The sequence below is a fragment of the Mustela erminea genome, chromosome 6, assembly GCF_009829155.1.
Source record: "Mustela erminea isolate mMusErm1 chromosome 6, mMusErm1.Pri, whole genome shotgun sequence".
Classification (NCBI taxonomy): domain Eukaryota; kingdom Metazoa; phylum Chordata; class Mammalia; order Carnivora; family Mustelidae; genus Mustela; species Mustela erminea.
Window position 1 is genome coordinate 20,810,666 of NC_045619.1, and position 7,916 is coordinate 20,818,581.

Genomic DNA, 7,916 nt, shown 5'->3' on the forward strand with positions numbered 1-7,916 from the left:
AATACCTATGGATACATTTAACAAGATATACAAGACTTGTACAATGAAAACAAAAAATTGCTGAGAATAACGAATAAAGACTTAAAAAGAAAGACCTGTTCATGAAATGGAAGACTCAATATCGTTAAGATACCAAGTTCTCCACTAATCTATGGACTCAATACAATCCAAACAGAATCCCAGAGGCTTTTATAGAAATTGACAAGCTGATCTAAAATATTACTCTGTGAGAAGGTTTGCACAGACTTTACTTGATTGTGAAGGGTCCATGGCACAAAGGGGTCTAAAACCCTCTCATTCTTCAAATCTTCCACTTCCATGTTTATTCCTTCCTAACAATGATTTGTCTGACAAAGTCTGTGTCCCACAAATCTTCCTTAACCAACAATTTCCTCCTAATTTTTTCCCACTTGACCACAGAAAAGTGTTTTTCTCAGCTATCACAATCTTCTTATATGGCATTTCCCTGGATATAAAAAACTTTGAATTGGGGAGATGCAATTCAAGAATGCATTAAAACTGAAAGTCTCTTAGGGTGCCTGGGTGGCTTAGTGGGTTAAGCCTCTGCCTTCGGCTCAGGTTAGGGTTAGGGTTAGAGAGCCCAAGTTGGGCTCTCTGCTCAGCGGGGAGCCCGCTTCCCCCTCTTTCTCTCTGCCTACTTGTGATCTCTGCCAAAAAGAAAAACAAACAAACAAAAAAAACCTGAAAGTCTCTTAAAAATAAAGCAAAAAGGGGGTGGCTGGGTGGCTCAGTTAGGTGTCTGCCTTCAGCTTGAGTCACTCCTGAGATCAAGCCCTACATCCACAGACTTCTTGCTCAGGAGGGAGCCTGCTTCTCCCTCTGCCTGCCACTCCCCCTGCTTGTGTTCTTTGGCCCTCTCTCTGTCAAATAAATAAATAAAACCTTAATAAATAAATAAATAAATAAATAAAGCAAAAAGAAATTTGAAAAAAAGTACTGAAAGAGGCTGTACTTTATTTCCTCCAGGCCAGAAACTAACAGCAAGACCCCATGCCTTATTGATTACAGAATTTACAATTAAGAAATATCAGAAAGGATGAATACCCAATTTTTGTAGTGACATGGACAGGACTGGAAGAGATTATGCTGAGTGAAATAAGTCAAGCAGAGAGAGTCAATTATCATATGGTTTCACTTATTTATGGAGCATAACAAATAACATGGAAGACAAGGGGAGATGGAGAGGAGAAGGTAGTTGAGGGAAATTGGAAGGGGAGGTGAACCATGAGAGACTATGGACTCTGAAAAACAATCTGAGGGTTTTGAAGGGCCGGGGGTGGGAGGTTGGGGGAACCAGGTAGTGGGTAGTAGAGAGGGCACGGATTACATGGAGCACTGAGTGTGGTGCAAAAACAATGAATACTGTTATACTGAAAAGAAATAAAAAATTTTTAAAAAAAAGAAATAAAATAGCTGTCATCTGGATGTATAAAAACAAGTTAATTTCACTATTCAATAAGCAAAAACTCCAAAGTTTTGATAAAAGTACAATAATCACAATATGCAACAACCTAGAAATTAAATCCTTTGTAACTAACAAAACTCTTGAGGAAAACTTTCAGATACCATCAACTTAAAAACATGTAAAGGAGTACATTATTTTTCAAAATTATTTAGAGAACACACAAGCAAAAATACTTGGAAGGCCATTGGCCTAAGGCAACACTAGTTTGTATCCAATTTTCTATGTTAATTAAATTATATTTATGTAAATATGACCTACTTTCTTCTATGAAAGATTTTAACTGTCTGTAAACAGAACGAGACTCTCCCTTTTTAATTTAATGCTGCATTTCTGTGAGCAGTTAGAAAATGTAATTATTGGCATTGTGAAAATATTTATTGCTATGCCAAGTTGTTCTCTATGAACATCTGCTGCTGATTTTGATGGGGTATGTGAAGGGACATAAAAACCTTATTTGAAACCTACATATCCATTCCTCTAATTCTGCCTGAGTAGCTACGTATTATATGCCATGTACTAGTTACACATTGGGAATACAGATGTAAATGGAAACACTTCTGCTCTTTAGGGACTTAATCTGTAGCCAGTGGACTCAGACTGGCAAAGACCTACAGCAATTAACAGAGGTACATACCATGCTACAGTAAGGGATAAAAGACCATGATGTGATTTGAAAACTACAAATAGCTCAGTATGAAAGCAAAGGATAATTTCAGAGATAATATTCAAATTTGAGAAGCTCTTCCATCATCCATCAGAGCCAAGAGTACCATACACATGGTAGGAAAAGATATGGAAAGTCACCTGGTAAATTATTTAATATTTATTGAGTACCCACCGTGTACCTGATACTATATAAGAAACTGTGGGAGAAAGAAGGAAAAATAAGCCAGGAAAGATCTTACCATCAAAAGGGCAAGAAACAGAGAAGTAAACCAACCATAGCATTAGCCCACAGTGATAAAATCTATAAAATATACATACAAAGTCTTACAGGAGCAACAACAACAACAAAAACCAGGAACAGATGGAAGAAGGTGTTAGCAAAACATTAATGCTAGAGATGTCTCTAAAGGTGAATAGGAATGAACTAGACAAAGAATGAGAGTAGTACAGAAGTAAAGATAAAGTAAAAACAAAGCAGTTCCAATAAAAGCTGGAAGAAACAGGGAAATATGGGAAAAGAAACAGAAAAGCCAAATCACCAAGAGCAATTAGTAGTAAGCAATCGAGCCATAAACAACAGAAGGTTTTCAAGCATGAGTAAGATCCATCACTCTATCAAGAAGAATGAAAGATATACCAAGAGTGGAATCAGGGAATATGGCAAGACTGAAGAGAACATCAATATGTAGTTCAGGGATGATATATATATCATATATATCTATACATATATATAGATCATGATGTATGATATATCATATATATCATAATAATATATCATTATGATATACACAGATATCTATCACATATATAATTAAAAATGTATACAAAGCAAGAAGACAAAAGAAAGGACACTTGGAAATATAGGCAGGGAAGACAGGGAAGAGATGGTGGGATGAGGGGGTATTTCAAAGGTGTTACATGGATATTCATTTTACAATTACACGTTAAACTTTGCTATGTACTTTTATGTACTATATGTTAAATTTTAAACAAGTTTTAACAGAAGGAGAGGTTGCTCAAGTAAGGTAATAGTAAGGAAGGAAAAGAAAAAGTAAGAAACAAGTATGAGTTAAAACTAAGAGAACTTAGTGACCAGTTAGATAAAGGATAGGAACAAAACTAGGAATCCCTATGAGGTCTCCCATTTCAGAGTCTAGGTTTTAGGAGAAAATTCAATTTTGGATATGTTGAAGTTGAGTTGTCTGAATGACATTCACATAGAGATACACCTAATAGGTTTTTAGATATACAGACCAAAAACTTAGGGAAAAAAGTCTTGATTGAAGACAAAACTTTGGGTACCATGAGCTTATAAACAGTACAGCAGTTAAGGCTATAACCTTGAAAAAGATTAGCCAAGAGGACCCAAGAATATCATGAGAGTATCAGAAGGCTAAAGACAGATGAACTGAAAGAACGTTTAAAAGAAGACCTGAACTTAAATGAGATTTTGAATTAGCAACATCCCTTTGACAGGTAAGAAACCAAGAGTTCAATACCTTTCCTTAATATGACAGCTTTTCAAATTTTCACTTTTGTTGAAGAAAAAAGCTCATCTCTTCCAAAGACAAAGTTACAAATGACAGAAATGTCCATTCATTTAAGACGTTTCACCTTGTACACCATTTAGTGGAATTCACTTCAAATTCAATCATCTTTCCCTCCTAAATCTCAGTCAAAATAAGATTTGGGACAACTTAATTATGATTCCAAGACTATATCTCTCTACCACATGGCTCAGCCATCACTTGGTTTTTGATAGAACCAGAAGGTAAATCTGATGCAATACTAGATTTTCTATGCACCTTCCAGAAGATGGGTTGACTATTAAAGCACCTGATGAAAGGAATTAGCAATTCCTTCATTTCTGCCTACTCATAAATCTAGAGATAGCAGGAATATAATCGGTAAAATTAGAATTATGCTAAAAAAAAATTCCTGCATTTTCAAGTAACACAACTTACTTACTTCCCCAAGAATAAAATACTAAAAAGTAGAATTAGCTTGCATTTATGTATTTGTTGTGGAATTACTATAATGCAGATAAATTAGTTACAGTAATTACATGTCTTTATGTATTGTGGAAATACTGTAATGCAAATAAAATAGTTACTATAATTACAATAATTACAACTATAATGAAATTATATTTAGTACTTGTTAGTCTCACGGCACCTAGCAGAAACTAGTCTTTCAATAAGCACAAAATAATACACACCGACCACTAATGAACAATGAAAATAAATACCAATGAACTCAAAACATTGTGTTTTATTTCTTAAAGAGGCACAAGTATCTGAAATTTCTTTCTATGTAAATGGCTGTAAAAGTCACTTATACAGTGACTTATATAGCTAAGTACTCATAAAATGAAATTTTGTGATTCAAAATAAGAATTACATTAATGTGACACAAATACTTTTGGTAAAGTGACTGATAAAATTTGGGGAAACTGTCGCACCTTACACTCCCATATGCAGTGCTTATCTATTTATGTCTAAAGTAAAATGATTCTGAGATATATTCTTGAAATACATTTTTTCTCTTGTGAGAGCACTCAGAGATTACTATAAGCTTTAAAAAGATACAGTTGTCAAAAAAATGGTGAACAGGGGCGCCTGTGTGGCTCAGAGGGTTAAGCCTCTGCCTTCGGCTTGGGTCGTGATCCCAGGGTCCTGGAATTGAGCCCCTCATCGGGCTCTCTGCTTAGCGGAGAGCCTGCTTCCCTCCTCCCCCTCTGCCTGCCTCTCTGCCTACTTGTGATCTCTGTCAAATAAAAAATAAAATCTTTAAAAAAAAATGGTGAACGGTATTCTTGGCCTTTCCATCATGTTTAATCTTATTCAGAAAACATAGATTACACCAGCTGAGTACAATCATTCTCTTTACAACTACAAAAAGTATCTAATAATTATCAGTTGAGCTAGAACAGATTACTTACAGGATACACCAGATTTAAGAAAAACTTAAAACACTAAAGAGTCTTAGGAACGAACAGTGATGCACACATGTGTTCAACAAACTACTGGTTACCTACTACTTGGAAAGCACCATACTGGATGCAGTAGGAGAAACAAGAAGTAAAACATTCCATCACTATTAAGACCATTGTCCCATAAGACTTAAAAGGCAACATGAGAAATTTTAAGGCAACATATGTTCAAATATCGAACTAGTAATGTAAATAAGATCTGAGAAAAGATCACATCCAACTCTTTTGAAGGCACTTCAAGCCCACGTGCTTAGTGTAGTTTTTACTATAGGAACTCAATCAGATTCTTAAAATTACCATAATTTATAAAAAGTAGCAGCACTGAGGTGGTATCTCACTCTTCAGCCCCTTCAGCTGGAGAAGGGGGAGAAGGAATAACTGGGTAGGAAATGAGACTGACCACTAAGCTCATTTTCTTAGGTCTACAATTCTTCCTTGCTTTAAGAACATACAAAATCTGAAACAAAGTGAAGTAAAATATGTGAAAACTGGAACTCATAAAGCACTGAACTGTTGTCTAAGGCAATGGTTTTCAAACACTAATGAACATCTAAATACATCTAATAACATTCAAAGGACTGGCTAATTTGATAATCACATGGATGCCTACCTACTACCTCAAACCTTTGGAATCAGAATCTATAAAAAGCAGTCAGGGCATTTGTATTTTGAGCAGCTCCCCAGTTGTTCTGATGCAGAGTGTGAGAATTAAATGTTATGTGATTAAGTACATGATCGTCAGTGGCAAGGAAACCTGAGTTCAAATAACTTTTCTAATACTTAACTAGCACTGGGACCACCAACTACCTCCCTAACACTATTTCTAATCCATAATAAGTATGACAGGCCACTCAAATATATCAAGTGGTTGTCTGGAGGACTAAAGATGACGACACATAAAATGCTTAATGTAACTCCTAGCACATTTACTAAGCACTGAACGAATTCATTCATTTAACAAACATTTATTTAGCACTTACAGAGTATCATGAGAAATATTTCATTAATTTATTAAGTACTAATAAATACGGCAACTCTGCAATGGTGTCAGGGAACAAAATTATGGGAATCTATCCTATTCAAGAAAGCCTTCCCCGAACTGAGCTGAATAGGCAGTAGTAACTGGATCAAGAGGAAAGAAGTGCATTTCCAGGCAGAGAAGTATCATAGCCAAAAGGCACATCCTTGAAGCGGAACAGAAAGAACAGAGTGACTGGGGAAGAAAGGAATGCCAGAACTCATTGTGGAGATCAGGCTGGAAAGGTAACCAGGGACCCAAACAGGTTGTTAAGAATGCTAGTTTCTCTTAAAAACAATAAAAAATCATTGAAGGGCTTTACACGTGAAGACAATGTGATTAGATCTGCATTTTGAAAAAGTCACTCAATCTGGTGTGGAAAACTACAGATCTGGCCACAAAAATGCATGTAGGCCATAATTAGGAAGCTGGTTATACTTCAGATGAGAGATAATGATGGCTGGACCTAGAGTACTAGTAGTGGAAATGAAGAGTGGACATAATTAAGAGGCCAAATTAATAAACATCAAGGAAAATTCATATGAGTCATGCAAGACAGGAAGATGTCACACTTCTACTATAGAAAGGGATGGTGTGGGGCACCTGGGTGGCTCAGTGGGTTAAGCCGCTGCCTTCGGCTCAGGTCATGATCTCAGGGTCCTGGGATCGAGTCCCGCATCGGGCTCTCTGCTCCGCAGGGAGCCTGCTTCCCTCTCTCTCTCTGCCTGCCTCTCCATCTACTTGTGATCTCTCTCTGTCAAATAAATAATAAAAATAAAAAAATCTTTAAAAAAAAAAAAAAAAAAAAAGAAAGGGATGGTGAAGCTAGCCACTTGAGTTAAACACAATAGGAGGATTGTTAGTGATGGGGGGAGAAAATGAATTTCAAACATGAGTAGGGTAGTTATTCCCAATTATTGGGTCGAATTGTTCAGAAGTATGCTATTGTATAGAAGTACAATGTATCTGTTTTTATTGGGTGTTCCTGGATCTCAGGGATAAAAGAATAGGTCTTGGTATGTATATAAAGTGGATCTGAACAGAATGAAGATCCTTACCTTCCATTAGGTTCCTTTCCTTTACACAATCTTCCAAAAGCATCTTTTATGACTAATTTAATATTGTCTCAAGAATTCTATTTATACATTCAGCTAATAAGCCATTTTTAAGCTTTAACATGAGTATTTATATTAAAGAATAAGACAAGAAGCCGAACGAGTACCTGACTCTCAAACCATTACCAGAATATGATCGGTTTCAAAGTGACAGGCAGGTTTGAAGCATTCTCGTTAAACTATGTTAATTTTCCGGAATGGATAGAGGTGGGAACGCTACTTAGAAAACTTATTATTCACAGAATCAAATTTGTTTAAATAAAAAAAAAAAAGAAAAAAATCATCATACAAATAATGCCTGATTTTGACCTACGAACAAATTAGTTTGCACTTACAAGTTTAAGTCACTACTGACATGGCACTTTTAAGTCGCTCGAGTCCAGTTCCACGGAAGATTGTTACAGGGGTTGACCTACGAGTAGTGGTCTCCTTAATTAGTGATCAGAGGTGTGTATTCAACCGGATCCCAAGAAGTTTCGCAAGCTTTATCGGTCTAAACCTTCCTCCACCCTTTCTCTCCCGCTTCGGAAAAAAAGGGCGCAGGAGCCACTGAGGGGGGTGTTAGTCTTCACAAAACACCTGCCCCACCCACCTCACACACAATAACCTTCCGTTCCAGAACTACAGCTACTGTCTGAA

At 36.4% G+C, this 7,916-nt stretch overlaps 1 protein-coding gene across 4 annotated transcripts in view; it reads right to left on the reverse strand.

The window, feature by feature from the left end:
* Window positions 1-7,916, reverse strand: part of SCYL2 (SCY1 like pseudokinase 2) — a 59,550-nt gene that overhangs the window by 50,912 nt on the left and 722 nt on the right. The gene's annotated exons all lie outside the window — the stretch shown is intronic.